Raw genomic sequence first — 16,852 nt, 5'->3', positions numbered from 1 at the left:
TTAAATTAGCATACTAAGGGTTAGATTTGAATAGATTCCTAGTAAGATTGGTGCATTCTTAATTCAAAAAAACTTAAAAAGTTTTAATACTACTAAATTATACATATGTTTGATATAATTTATTGTAAAACATTAATGTTGTTGTGAAAATAGTTTCATACAAAACGGTGAAAATTTGCCAAAATCCTTATATGTGTTGCCAGTGATATGCTAGTTTCCATTGTTATTTAAATGTACTCATCAGGGAGGTAATCCATTACAAAACATCACTAATCCACAGTAGTCTGGTTTCAGGCTACACCAAGTCTTAATCATAAGAGGGACTTTGACCAAGTGCAGGCTAAGATTTAAGCTAATCCCAAATGTTTGCATATCAGCTATACCCAATTGTGTTCACTCACAGGAGGGTCCAACAGTTATAGCACAGGCCACAGTGTTGAGGGTCTGTGCACTGGCTAAGAACACCCAAACTTGTTTCCCAAGGGAGGCAGCAATTATGAACAAACAATTAAACAGCAATGGTACAGTGCCATAACTACACTGTTAACCGAAATAAACCAACCACAAATTATCGAAACAACCACCATATATTTCTCTCCCTTAATATTTTTTTTTTCATTCCTTTTCCATGTTTTATTGATTTATAATGCTTATTTTTTTTATTAATATCATCACCAGTTTTTTCAATTGTTTTTTTTTTAAACCATTGTGGTGCTTCCGATACTAGTTTGCTGATAGTTGTTAGAAGGGAATTTTTGTGATGTTGATTGGTACACTCAAAAGCAATATCACATGTGCAATTTACGTGACACCCCAAAACGGCATGCGTGCGCATGCGAAACACCATATCTTCGACTTCTGGGGAAGTCGTCTACTAGTATCCCACCAGTCATTAATTACTCCGTACACGCTTCCACACTGATTGGGTCGCTGTAGTAGAGCATACAACAACGCCAATTTGGTTCGCTGTCTACGACATGCACTAATAAAACTCTGCATTCTGTAACGCCGTTATATACTGTTCCTGTGCATCCAAATAAGTCGGTCTGTCTACGCTTGTGTTCCAGTGCACTTCGCTTCATAAATTAGAATGAAACATGTCAGCAGCAGAAATTTTGCGTTCGTAAACAGCGCCCCTTAGCCCCCGTGCTAAGGACTGGCCCTCCCAATGCATGGATGCAATTGGGTCTAGTCAAAATGCAAACATCAGCTAACATCTTAGCCAGTACTTCTAGTAGCATGAACACTATTATTGTCCAGCATTATAATACCGTGAACAAAAAAACATGCCATTCACTGCTAAGTCAGCTAGCTACACACATGGAGCTCTATGCTAGACCCCCTCCCCCATATAACTTACTGAACCACCCAACCCAGTTTTGTACACATGCAGTAGTCGTGGAATATTTTCACAGATAATTTTCATATCACATTAAACCATTCATAATAGAGAAAATAGCAAAAAATAAAAATAAAGCAGAGCATCATGAGTATTTTTTAGTTGACTGTGTCTTAGCCACTTTAAAATCACCTTCCATCAACCCTTCAACATAAACTTCTACAGTTTATAACACATGTTATGAAAAGTTATTGGTTAAGTATTTCAATTTAAAATGTTATAGTTTGGGTGTATTTGAAGACAAAACTTTAGTTTTTTGTCATTATTAAAATGGGAATTTTGTTTATGTTTGAGCTTAACCCCACTCATAAAGACAGGCTCTTTTTTCGGATTAATAACTCGCTGTTTATGTGACTTTTTGGAGTAACCAGCTGTTTATGTGACTTTTTTTGGTGGAAAGTCAGTTGCTGAGTATTTTTGAGGTTGCACACTTTTCAAAGGTTCAGTAGTGAATGTCTTGTTTGTTTGTTCAAGGTATTAAAATGCTGGACATTGCCTTTATAAGAACAGGATGTAGTACAGAGTCTCATTGTCAGTCCATTTTTATCTCAAGAATAATGTCACAGAATGTGCTTGTATTGATTGTCAAGTTTAGTATAGTTATGAATAAGAATAGTTATGAATATAATAGTTAAATTTTCAAATGGACATCAAGTACAATGGTATTTTGGGTGATTAACCTGGACTCAATGTTTGCACACACTTCGTTAGTGCCCGTGATAAGGGTCTAGGCAGAATTTTGAAAACGGGTCATTTTCTATGTTCAATAACCTATTGCATTATACTATATATTATTAAGTCAACAGTATCAAGTGCATGATTTGTTGTGATTTTAAAAACAAATTAACCCAAAACGTCATAGTTTTTCAAGATATATAATTCCATATTTCCAATTTGTCAAAATCTTGTATTTTACGTTTACCTACAATTGTACTGGCTTAAAATTGAAGCAAACTGAAGCGAGTGAGGAAAAAGAGGAGAGCTGTCAATCCCCATGTGCCATTACCGGGTATATCTGTGACATGAAAAAAAAATGACCATTTTATTCATGTAATGAAAAATAAAATGATCATTATAATACCCATTAAAAAAATAGATTGTCACCCACTCCATCATTAAATAAAAAATTACTATTATTCTGACCAGTGTAAAAATAGTGGTCATTATAACTACCAGTTTGAAAATACTGGCCAATATTTTGACCATTAAAACATTTCTGGTTGGTATTCTGGCCATTAAAAAAAAGTGGCCATTACAATGGCCAGAAGTGACTTTTCAAAGGGGTCTGAGGGGTGAAAAAAACAGAGTTAAAGTGAAATGAAAAATTATTATAACCTCCTCACTAGCCTAAAAGTATGAATAAATATTCAAAAGTTGTGAAAATTAAATCTTTCCGAAACGCGATGGAATTTCCGAAAGTTATCCGGACGCTGTTTGAAATAAAGTCCAAGATTGATCGGTTATGTACATACTTATCTAAAGTAAATTCAGACCCTTTTTAACACGTAGCCATGGTAATAAAATTAAACGGTACCCACCATAAAATACACAGGGTCTGAGCTCTGACCAACATATCAAAATAAAGTCCAAGATTGGTCGGTTATGTACATACTAATCCAAAGTGAATGCAGACCCATTTTAACATGTAGCCAAGGTGATGAAATTATATGCTACCCACCGAAAAATACACAGGGTCTGAACCCTTACCAACATATCGGAATAAAGTCCAAGATTGGTTGATTATGTACATACTTATCCAAAGTAATTCAGACCCATTTTAACAGGTAGCCAGGGCAATGAACCAATGCATTGCCTGATATTAAATGTTCAGTAACTAACCTCTTAGAACATAAGTATAAGCATTATGTCCACAGTAATGTCTGTAGGTGTACCTTGACTGCATGCAAAATGAAAGTTCAGAATTGGTCGGTTATGTACATACTAATCCAAAGTGAATTCAGACCCATTTTAACACGTATCCAAGGTGATGAAATTATATGGTACCCACCGAAAAATTCACAGGGTCTGAACCCTGACCAACATATCGAAATAAAGTCCAAAATTGGTCTGTTATGTACATACTAATCCAAAGTTAATTCTGACCCATTTTAACACGTAGCCAAGGTGATGAAATTATATGGTATCCACCCAAAAATACACAGGGTCTGAGACCTGACCAACATATCAAAATAAAATCCAAGATTGGTCGGTTATGTACATACTTATCTAAAGTGAATTCAGACCCATTTCAACATGTAGCCAGGGTAATGAAATTAAACGGTACCCACTGAAAAATACACAGGGTCTGAACCCTGACCAACATATCGAAATAAAGTCCAAAATTGGTTTGATATGTACATACTAATCCGAAGTGAATTCAGACCCATTGTAACACGTAGCCAAGGTGATGAAATTATATGGTACCCACCGAAAAATACACAGTGTTTGAACCCTGAGCAACATATCAAAATAAAGTTCAAGATTGGTCGGTCATGTACATACTTATCTAAAGTGAATTCAGACCCATTTTAACACGTAGCCGGGGTAGTGAACCAATGCATTGCCTGATATTAAATGTTCAGTAACTAACCTCTCACAACATAAGTATAAGCATTCAGTAATTTTAATGAAAAAAAGTACATTTTTCTTAGTAATAGTGACACCTGTAAAATTGTTTTGCATACGAAACATGAAACCATCATAAATGACCTTAAAAACAGCCTTTTACTTCATAGTGGGGTGGGTGGAGTAAAGCTGTGATTATTCTTATTACTTTCTTTTTATTAGTTTGCCATTTACCATGTCCATATAAACAAAAGCTCCAGCCAATATCAGATTTGACTACTTGTTTTAAGCTATGGCACTTGGAAATGAGTGTTGTGACATGTGGCAAATGTCCAACTGTCTTGGGTAATACGATTGGCTAAATTTCAACTAGAAACAGGTAAACCTGTCTAAAGAAAAAAAGATATATATATCGCAGTTTATTCAATAAATACTGTCAGAAGTTGTTACATTTCAAATCATAAGAGAAAGTTAAAAATGAAATATCACAAAAAAATTCTGTTCTCAAAATATGCGTTTTTTACAAACCAAATACATTTCCTCCTGACTATGGTTCTTAAAGAGTCACTTATATGTGCGATTTGTTTTGAGTATATAAAAATAACAAAATGAAGATTTAATAATGAATATGCACAGGAATGCACGGTGCCCGAGAGAAGATATGTGGTACCGTGAAGAAAGACGATTAGGTATCGTTTATGAGCTTCACTATAAACCAAGCTCACATTACATATTTTCTATGATATTTATATGCTCAACTTAAAACAATTAAACAAATGACACATTACAATTATCAATTCTTATATTCTTTTACAATTACAGTATTTTTTTATATTTTGTTTTTCTTTCTATCACTGCATTATTTTAAGTTTCCCACAGCACACTGTAAAATGCTTATCATAAAACCAGAGAATAAAAGCTGTTTATTGCTATTTTAAACATTTGTATGACCAGCATAAACAATGCTATCAATGCGCTTAGAAGAGGAAGACATTTTATGATCAGTTGTGGTGAATATTTTCACGAAAATCTATAAAATTAATGATTGACACATTTATATGGAACGCAGTCCTTAATTTAACTGTTTGAAATCAGTTCCTGTCACATATCACAAAATCAAACAGTTTTATGTTTAGCCAATGTTAAATTATGACCACATTGTCCCATTAACCCAGAGAATTATAATAGAAAATATTTCAAAATGTAGCACATTTCAGGAGAAAAAATATTAGTATATCTCTAATTTTCGGATTATTGATGAAAAGCACACCCAATTGCTAAGGGAATTTTACTTATACAAATAAAGACTTAAATCAGCAAGCAAAGAAACAGAATCATTTTGTGACACCAGGGCTCGGTGGATTGGAACTGATCAATTGGGATGACGTTATCGAAAAGGAAAGAACCATGCTGCCGCGCTTAACATGATTGTATTTAAAACTTTCTATAAACGTTATGGCATTTCCCAGTGTCTTCTTGAGTAACAGACGTGTACCCATGACTACACAAACCGAGAAACTAAGCCTAGGCAGCATGTCAAATTACTTCATTTATACTCTCACAGTACGTGTTGTCTTGCAAAAACCCGAGATATTATTTAAACAAGATTTTATTTTGTTGATATGCTGGAGCCATTCGACGAGACATGATTCATATCAAAGTGAGAAGATTAGTTCCCTAGATGGCTTCATTATATACTCTCAAATATCAGATTGTCCCTGGAACCTATACTGTGACGGATATTTCCTACCTCCGCCATGTGGATGTTGGTTGGTGAAGCCCTGTCTGATCCGGACGAGTTTTTCAAGTTGAATAATCTAGTACTGTTTACAGTGTTATGGAGTATTGAATTTGTGAAGCCATCTGAGCTCCAGAACTTGGGAATGCAAATATTTGTTTGAATCTACTGCTCCATGGGAAAATAACCATAAATTCTTTTCTAATTTAAGAAATAAAATTATGGATCTTGTAACAATTTTTATTTCAAATCAATAATATGTATTATTTATACACAGCATTTTAAATTAAGCAGAGCGTTTGAAAAACATACATTATTAAACTTTCAGGATTAACCGTGAGATTGATTTAGTATGTTTACACCCAGATGAGCACCAAATTTTAACAGTATGCAGTCAGCATTGACTACATATTGAAAGGCAAGAACAATTTGTTAGGGAAGGGAGTGCACACAAACATGTATTGATACTTTAAGGCAGTTCTAGTCGAATTCAAATATTTCACTGCTGAGTATGTCAGAGAGTATACATGCGTATAGAAATCGTAGATAACTTATCACTGTGTATAACAAAAAACAATTATAAAGCAGGTAACGTACTTACTTGAATTTAATAATCAAAATAACACACCATTTATCTCAGGAATTCACGATACCCGAGAAGAGACGTGTCATAACGTGAAGTTGTCGATTAGGTAACGTTTATGAGCGTCGCTTTAAACCAAACTCACAGGACATATTTGCTCTGCCGTTTATTCAGTATTATTTACATGCTAAACATAAAACAATTAAAAAAATGGCACAACATTACTTTTATCAATTTTAATATATGACCTTTTCCAATTGCATTATTTTTTATATTTTATTTTTATTTTTATCACTGCATTGTTTTAATTTTCCCATAATACACTGTAAAATAAAAATCATAAAAACCAGGGAATGAAAGCTGTTTATTGCTATTTTAAACATATGTATGACCAGTATAAACAATATTATCAGTGCGCTTAGAAGAGGGAGGGATTTCATAATCATTTGTGATAAATATTTTGTATTACTGACGTTTCCAGACTGAGATTAGTAATTTTGCTTTGTGTCGCAGAAACCCATAAAATTAATGTTTGACATATCAATATGGAACGGAATCATTAATTTAACTATTTGAAATCAGTTCTGTGACATATCACATCATCAGACAATTTTCTTTTTAGCCAACAAAATTATGTACACGGTGTCCAATTAACTAGGAGAATTATAATAGAAAATATTTCAAAATGTAGCACATTTCAGCAGAAGCAAATATTACTTGGATATAAGTAGTTTAGTGTACATTGTAGGTACATTTGAATACTTATGAGGTCACCATATGATATGTGCATAAATTAGCATAAATTATGACAATGTCCGTAAAAATATCTCTTATTATAACGTCATATAGGTATTATATTCATGAATTAGCATAAATTACCGTGACCGGGTAACAGACGTGTTCCCGTAACTACACCAACCAAGAAACCAAGCCTAAGTAGCATGTCAAATTACTTCATTCATACTCTCACAGTACGTGTTGTCTTGCAAAAACCCGAGAAATTATTTAAATAAGATTATATTTTGTTGATATGCTGGAATAATTCTACGAGGCAAGATTCCTATCAAAGTGAGAAAATTATACCCCTAGATGCCTTTAGTATATATTCAAATGTCAGATTTACTCTGTGACGGAAATTTCTTAACTCCGCCAAGTGGATGTTGGTTGATGAAGCCCTGTCTTATTCGAAATGTTTTATTAATGCATTGAAAACTGTCAGCCATCTGGTTCATGCAAGAAAATGACATTCCAAAATGTAAAAATGTTGAACACTGTTCTGATGTATTTAACGTAAAATATTTTTGTAAACAGTTTTGACAAGCGTGTCATCAAGGAGACAGGTTATAGTTAACAGCTGGAATGAAATAGAAATGTTGTCCTACATACTTCTTCACCAACCTCTTTACAATGAAGCTCCCCTTCTGCATTGTAACCAACGTTTTAACTGCTTAACCGTGACATTGGCTGGGTCATTGACGGTTAATTTTGCCCCGGTATGTCATCTTCCGAGAGCTCATCACGTATCTGGTTGCAGCTGTCCGCCATGTTTCTTTTCCGTACCAACGAAAATACCCGAATATAAACACGCAAAGGTCACAAGGGGTCATGGGAAGCGGCAATCGCTAAAGGAATTTCACTTTATACAAATAAAGACGTAAATCAGCCAGCATAGAAACACAATCATTTTGTGACGCTAGGACTCTGTGGATTGAAACTGATTAATTGGGATGATGTTATCGAAAAGAAAGAACCATGCAGCCGCGTTCAACGTGATTCTCATTAAAACTTTCTGTAAGCGTTATAGCATTTCCAAGTGTCTTCTAACATATTCTGCAAGTTATCATACATTTCTTGGGTACCAGACGTGTTCCTGTTACTACATCAACCAAGAAACCAAGACTAAGTAGCATGTCAAATTAATTCATGTATACTCTCACATCACATGTAATGCTGTTGTGTTGCAAAAACCCGAGAAATTATTTAAACAAGATTGTATTTTGTTGATATGCTGGAGCAATTCGACGGGACAAGATTCCTATAAAAGTTTAGTCCCCTAGATGGCTTTATTATATACACTCAAATATCAGATTTACTCTGGAACCTATACTGTGACGGATATTTCTTACCTCCGGCAAGTGGATGTTGGTTAGTGAAGCCCTGTCTTAACCGAAGTAGTCTAAGCAGTTTTTCAAGTTGAATAATCTAGTACTGTTTGCAGTGTTAGGGAATATTGGATTTGTGAAGCCAATTAAGCTCCAGGACTCGGGAATGCAAATATTTGTTTGAATCTACTGCTCCATGGGAAAATATCCATTAATTCATTCTAACTTAAGAACTACAGTTTTAATATATGACATTTTCCAATTGCATTATTTTTTATATTTCATTTTGATTTTTATCACTGCATTGTTTTAATTTTCTCACAACACACTGTAAAATAAAAATCATGAAACCAGGGAATAAAAGCTGTTTATTGCTATTTTAAACATATGTATGACCAGCATAAACAATATTATCAGTGCGCTTAGAAGAGAGAGGGATTTTATAATCATTTGTGGTAAATATTTTTTATTACTGACGTTTCCAGACAGAGATTAGTAATTTTGCTTTGTGTCACAGAAACCCATAAATTAATGTTTGACATATCAATATGCAACGGAATCATTAATTTAACTATTTGAAATCAGTTCTTGTCACATATCACATCATCAAACAATTTTCTTTTTAGCCAATACGTCTACGGTGTCCAATTAACAAAGAGAATTATAATAGAAAATATTTCAAAATGTAGCACATTTTAGCAGAAGCAAATATTACCTGAATATAGTAGTTTAGTGTACATTGAAGGTACATTCGAATACTTATGACGTCACAATGTGATATGTGCATAAATTAGCATAAATTATGACAATGTCCGTAAAAATAAGTCTTAATATAACGTCATATAGGTATTATGTTCATGAATTAGCATAAATTACCGTGACCGGGTTCCCGTAACTACACCAATCAAGAAACCAATCCTAAGTAGCATGTCAAATTAATACATTTATACACTAATAGCACATATACTGCTGTTGTCTTGAAAAAAACCGAGAAATTATTTAAACAAGATTATATTTTGTTGGTATGCTGGAGTAATTCGACGAGACAAGATTCCTACCAAAGTAAGAAGATTAGTGTCCTAGATGCCTTTAGTATATATTCAAATGTCAGATTTACTCTGTGACGGAAATTTCCTACCTCCGCCAAGTCGATGTTGGTTGATGAAGCCCTGTCTTATCCGGACGAGTCTAATACGTTTTTCAAGTTAAATGATTATGTACTGTTTGTAGTGTTAGGAACTTTTCGATTTGTGAAGCAAATGCAAATATTTAGCATTGCAAATACTTGTTTGAATCTACTGTTCCATGGAAAAATACCCATCAATTCATTTTAACTTAAATTGAAATTGTGATTTTGAAATCATTTTTTTTCAAATAAATAATATAAACACAACGTTGTAAATTAAGCAGAGCGTATACAATATACCTTATTGACCTTTTCAGGATGAACCGTGAGATTCATTTAGTATGTTTACACCCAGTGAGCGCCGAATTTTAAAATGTGTGCAGTCAGCATTGTCTGCATATAAAAAGGCATGAACAATGTGTTAGGGAAGCGAGTGCCCACAAACAATGTATTAATACCTTAAGGCAGTTCCAGTCGAATTAACATATTTCACTGCTGAGTTTGTTACAGAACATACATGCGTATACAAATGGTAGATAACCTATTACTGTGTATAACGAAAGAACAATTATAAAGCAGAAAACGTACTTATTTGGATTTAATAATTAAAATAAGAAATTCACGGCGTCCGAGAGGAGACGTACCGTAACGTGAAGCTTGACGTTTATGTATCGTTTATGAGCGTCGCTTTAAACCAAGCTCACAGGACATATTTGCTCTGCCGTTTATTCAGTGATATTTAGATGCTTAACTTAAACAATTAAACAAATGACACAACATAACTATTAACAATTCTAATATATGATATTTTTCAATTGCAGTATTTTTAATATTTTATTTTGATTTTCATCACTTCATCGTTTACATTTTCCCACAACACACTGTAAAATACTTTTCATAAAACCAGAGAAAAAAACTGTTTATTGTTCTTTTAAACATTTGTAAGACCAGCTTAAACAATGGTATCAGTGCGCTTAAAAGTGGGAGGGATTTTTTTCAGTTGTGGTAAATATTTTCACGAAAACCTATAAAATTAATGGTTGACAAATTTAAATGGAACGCAATCATTAATTTAACTATTTGAAATAAGGTATTTTCACATATCACAAAGTGAAACAATTTTCTTATTAGCCAATAGAAAATTACGTTCCCGGTGTCCAATTAACAAAGAATTATAATATAAAATCTTTCAAAATGTAGCATATTTCAAGACAAAAAACTATTACTCGTATATATCTCTAATTTTCGGATTATTGATCAAAAGCACATCTAATTGCAATGGGAATTTCACTTCATACAAATAAAGATATACATCAGCCAGCAAAGGAACAATAATTTTGTGACGCCAGGGCTCCGTGGATTGGCACTGTTTGATTGGGATGATATTATCGAAAAGCAAAGAACCATGCAGTCGCACTTAACATGACTATCAGAACCTTCTGTAAGCTTTATGTTATTTCGCAGTGTCTTCGAACAGATTCTACAAGTTATGTTACATTTCTAGAGTAACAGGCGTATACCTGTGACTACACCAACCCAGAAACCAAGACTAAGTAGCATGTCGAATTAATTCGTTTATACTCACAGCACATGTAATGTCGTTGTCTTGCAAAAACCGAGACATTATTTAAACAAGATGATATTTTGTTGATATACTGGAGCAATTCGATGAGACAATATTCCTATAAAAGTGAGAAGATTAGCCCCCTTGATGGCTTTATTATTTACTCCCAGATGTCAGATTTACTTTGGAACCTGTACTGTGCGGATATTTTCTACCTCTACCAAGTGTATGTTGGTTGTGAAGTTTTGTATCATCCGAACGAGTCTAAGGCGCATGGAATTTCTGAAACCAACTCGAGCACTTACTACTGCTCCGTGGGGAATATACATCAATTCATAATAAAATTGTGATTTTGGAACCATTTTTGAATAAATAATCTTTATTATGTATATACAGCATTTCAAATGAAGCAGAGCGTTTGGAAAATGTACATTATGAAACTTTTCAGGAATAACAGTGAGATTGATTTAGTATGTTTACAACCAGATGAGCTCCGAATTTTAAACAATGTGCAGTCAGCATTGTCTACACTTTGTTAGGCAAGCAAGGGCCAACAAACGTGTAATAAAACAGTTTCAGTCAAATTCAAATTTTTCAGTTACAGAAAATACATCCGTAGAAAGATGGTGGATAGCTTATCACTGTATATAAAAAAAACTATTATAAAGCAGGTAACGTACTTACTTGGATTTAATAATAAAAATAAGACACCTTTTTTTTCTGATAAATTCGTGGTGCCCGAGAGGAGAAGTGCCGTAACAGGAAGCTTGACAATTAGACATCGTTTATGGGTGTCGCTTTAATCCAAGCTCGCAAGACATATTTACTCTGCTGTTTATTCAGGGATGTTTACATGCTAAAAAATGTGATGTGGGTAACAACGTCACTTCCGGATCCTTCCTACTTTGCGTGTATAATGGCGGCCTCGAGCAGAGTTTTGTTACTATAGCATTGAGTCAGTTTATTTGGTGCCGCTGTAAAGGTAAACCTTTTCATCATTTTCTTTCGTATTTTATTTGGACGAATATCTAGCAAGCTTTCGTATACCGATGTGAAACTATTTTTAATTTTTGCATAACTGTGTATTTATTGTAATGGCATTTTCAAAATGTGAATCGCCATTTTACACGAATGGCAGTATTTTCCAAATCATGACCGTACATTTATGTTGTCGTTAATATAGCTGCTGTCCAAAAATGTGAAGGCCTCCAGAGGCGCACCTTTCAATTTGGTGTTCATGCTCATTCTTTGGGGCTTTTTATTGGAGGACATTACAACCTTGACCTGCACGCAAAATCGATAGCTCCGAAAAATTAATTATAAATGTTCATTGAGTCTAACACGCCGACACCTCGGCAGGTAAAAAGAAGTAAGGTTTATGTACACCCGGGATGTACACCTACCTGAAAGTAACAGTAAACCTTAGTAGAAAAGTATTTGTTAGGGTTTCGAGCCCTAAGGGGCGAAACCCTATTGTAATTGCTATGTTATATAATGGTTGGGTTACATGACACTATGTGATGTCACCGTGACATGGCATTATATAATTATTGGGTTACATGAAGTATGTGACGTCTGGTTGACATGACATTATATAATGATTGGGTTACAAGACAATATGTGATGTCAGGGTGACATGTCATTTTATAATGATTGGGTGACATGACAGTATGTGATGTCAGGGTGTCTTGACATCATATAATGATTGAGTGACATGACAGTATCTGATGTAAGGGTGACATGGCATTATATAATGATTGGGTGACATGACAGTATGTGATGCAAGGGTGACATGACAGTATGTGAGGTCAGGTGACATGACATTATATAATGCTTGGATGACATGACAGTATGTGATGTTAGGCTAACGTGACATTATATAATGATTGGGTGACATGACAGTATCTGATGTAAGGGTGACATGGCATTATATAATGATTGGGTGACATGACAGTATGTGATGCAAGGGTGACATGACAGTATGTGAGGTCAGGTGACATGACATTATATAATGATTGGATGACATGACAGTATGTGATGTTAGGGTGACATGACATTATATAATGATTGGGTTATATGACAGTATGTGATGTCAGGGTGACATGACATTATATAATGATTGGGTTTCATGACAGTATGTGATATCAAGATGACATGACATTATATAATGATTGGGTTTCATGACAGTATGTGATATCAAGGTGACATGACATTATATAATGTTTGGGTTATATGACAGTGTGTGATTTTAGGATGACATGACATCATATAATGATTGGGTTACATGACAGTATGTGATGTTACGGTGACATGACATTATATAATAATTGGATAATATGACAGTATGTGATGTCAGGGTGTCTTAACATTATATAATGTTTGGGTTATATGACAGTGTGTGATGACATCATATAATGATTGGATTACAGGGCAGTATGTGATATCAGTGTGACATGATATTATATAATGATTGCGTGACATGACAGTATGTGATGTTTTGGTGACATGACATTATATAATGATTGGGTGACATGACAGTATGTGATGTAAGGATGACATGACATTATATGATGATTGGGTGACATGACAGTTTGTGATGTTTTGGTTACATGACATTGTATAATGATTAGGTGACATGACAGTATGTGCTGTAAGGGGAACATGACATTATATAATGATTGAATTTTATGACAGTATGTGATGTTTTGATTACATGACATTATATAATGATTCGGTTCATGACAGTGTGTGATGGTATGGTGTTAGGATATTATAACATGACTGGGTTTCATGACAGTGTGTTATGTTACGGTGACATGACATTATATGATGATTGGGTTACATGACAGTATGTGATGTTTTGCTTACATGACATTATATAATATTTATGTTACATAACAGCGTGTGATGTAAGGGTGACATGACATTATATAATGATTGGATTATATGACAGAAATTGATGTTACAGTAATGTGACATTATATAATGATTGGGTCACACGACATTATGTGATGTTAGGGTGACATGACTTTATATAATGGTTGGGTTATGTGGCATTATGTGATGTCATGGTGTCATGACATTATATACCTATTGGGTTATATGACAGTGTGTGATGTCACAATGACATGACATTATAAAATGATTGGGTTATATGACAGTGTGTGATGTTAGGGTGACATGACATTATATATTGATTGGGTTACATGAAAGTGTGAGATGTTAGGGTGAAATTACATTATATGATGATTGGGTTATATGACAGTGTGTAATGTAAGGGTGACATGACATAATATAATGGTTGGGTTATATGACAGTGTGTGATGTTTTGGTGACTTGACATTATATAATGAGTGGGTGACATGACAGTATGTGATGTCAGGGAGACATGACATTACATAATGATTGGGTTACATGACAGTATGTGATGTTTTGGTGACATGACATTAAATGATGATTGGGTTACATGACAGTATGTAATGTTTTGGTGACATGACATTATATAATGATTGGGTGACATGACAGTATGTGATGTTTTGGTTACATGACAGCGTGTGATGTTAGGGTGACATGACATTATATAATGTTTGGGTTACATGACAGCATGTGATGTCAGGGTGTCTTGACATTATATAATGTTTGGGTTATATGACAGTGTGTGATGTCAGGGTGACATGACATTATATAATAATTGGGTGACATGAAAGTATGTGATGTCAAGGTAACATTAAACTATATAATGATTGGGTTACAAGACAATATGTGATGTCAAAGAGAAATGACATTACATAATCATTGGGTTACATGATAGTATGTGATGTTTTTCAGACAGGACATTATATAATCATTGGGTGACATGACATTATGTGATGTAAGGGTGACATGACATTATATAATGATTGGGTGACATGACAGTATGTGATGTTTTGGTTACACGACATTATATAATGATTGGGTGACATGATGTGTGATGTAATTGTGACATGCCATTATATAATGATTGAATTATATGACAGAAATTGATGTTACGGTAATGTGGCATTATATAATGATTGGGTCACACGACATTATGTGATGTTAGGGTGACATGACATTATATAATGGTTGGGTTATGTGGCATTATGTGATGTTAGGGTGACATGAAATTATATAATTATTGGGTTACATGAAAGGACGTGATGTCACGGTGACATGACATTATATATTTATTGGGTTACAAGACAATATGTGATGTCAGAATGACCTGACATTACATAGTGATTGGATTACATGACAGTATGTGATGTAAGGCTGACAAGACATTATATAATGATTGGCTGACATGACAGTATATGTGATGTTTTGGTTGCATGACATTATATAATGATTGGCTGACATGACAGTGTGATGTAAGGGTGACATAACATTATATAATGATTGGATTATATGACAGTATGTGATGTCAGGGAGACATGGCATTACATAATGATTGGGTTACATGACAGTATGTGATGTTTTGGTGACATGACATTAAATGATGATTGGGTTACATGACAGTATGTAATGTTTTGGTGACATGACATTATATAATGATTGGGTGACATGACAGTATGTGATGTTTTGGTTACATGACAGCGTGTGATGTTAGGGTGACATGACATTATATAATGTTTGTGTTACATGACAGCATGTGATGTCAGGGTGTCTTGACATTATATAATGTTTGGGTTATATGACAGTGTGTGATGTCAGGGTGACATGACATTATATAATAATTGGGTGACAAGAAAGTATGTGATGTCAAGGTAACATTAAACTATATAATGATTGGGTTACAAGACAATATGTGATGTCAAAGAGAAATGACATTACATAATCATTGGGTTACATGATAGTATGTGATGTTTTTCAGACAGGACATTATATAATCATTGGGTGACATGACATTATATGATGATTGGGTTACATGACAGTATGTGATGTTTTGGTTACATGACATTATATAATATTTATGTTACATGACAGCGTGTGATGTTTTGGTTACACGACATTATATAATGATTGGGTGACATGACAGTGTGTGATGTAATTGTGACATGCCATTATATAATGATTGAATTATATGACAGTATGTTATATTATGGTTACATGAAATTATATAATGATTGGGTGACATGACAGTGTCAGATGTAAGGGTGACATGACATTATATAATGATTGAGTGACATGACAGTATGTGATGTAAAGGTGACATGACATAACATAATGATTGGGTTACATGACAGTATGTGATGTTTTAGTGACATGACATTACATAATGATTAGGTGACATGACAGTATGTGGTGTGTTGATGACGTGACATTATATAAGGATTGGGTTACATGACAGTATGTGATGTGTTGGTGACTTGACATTATATAATGAGTGGGTGACATGACAGTATGTGATGTTTTGGTGACATGACATTATATAATGATTGGGTGACATGACAGTATGTGATGTAAGGCTGACATGATATTATATAATGATTGGGTGACATGACAGTATGATATGTTTTTGTTACATGGCATTATATAATGATTGGATTATATGACAGTATTTGATGTTATGGTAACGTGACATTATATAATGATAGGGTCACACGATATTATGTGATGTTAGGGTGACGTGACATTATATAATGTTTGGGTTACATGACAGTATGTGATGTCAGGGTGTCTTGACATTATATAATGTTTGGGTTATATGACAGTGTGTGATGTTAGGGTGACATGACATCATATAATAATTAGGTT

General features: G+C 34.1%; 1 long non-coding RNA gene across 1 annotated transcript in view; it reads left to right on the top strand.

Annotated features, from left to right (window-relative positions):
• Window positions 1–11,978: 11,978 nt before the first annotated feature.
• LOC146740257 (uncharacterized) overlaps window positions 11,979–16,852 on the top strand; it is a 58,907-nt gene continuing 54,033 nt past the window's right edge. Inside the window, exon 1 of the long non-coding RNA XR_014929979.1 lies at window positions 11,979–12,059. This is a non-coding gene — a long non-coding RNA (uncharacterized LOC146740257). The remainder of the gene's footprint in view (window positions 12,060–16,852) is intronic.

Source organism: Saccoglossus kowalevskii, chromosome 7 (assembly GCF_978046115.1).
Source record: "Saccoglossus kowalevskii chromosome 7, keSacKowa6.1, whole genome shotgun sequence".
Lineage (NCBI taxonomy): Eukaryota > Metazoa > Hemichordata > Enteropneusta > Harrimaniidae > Saccoglossus > Saccoglossus kowalevskii.
The sequence above is the reverse complement of the archived record's forward strand: the minus strand, read 5'-3'. Positions and strand labels throughout refer to the sequence as shown.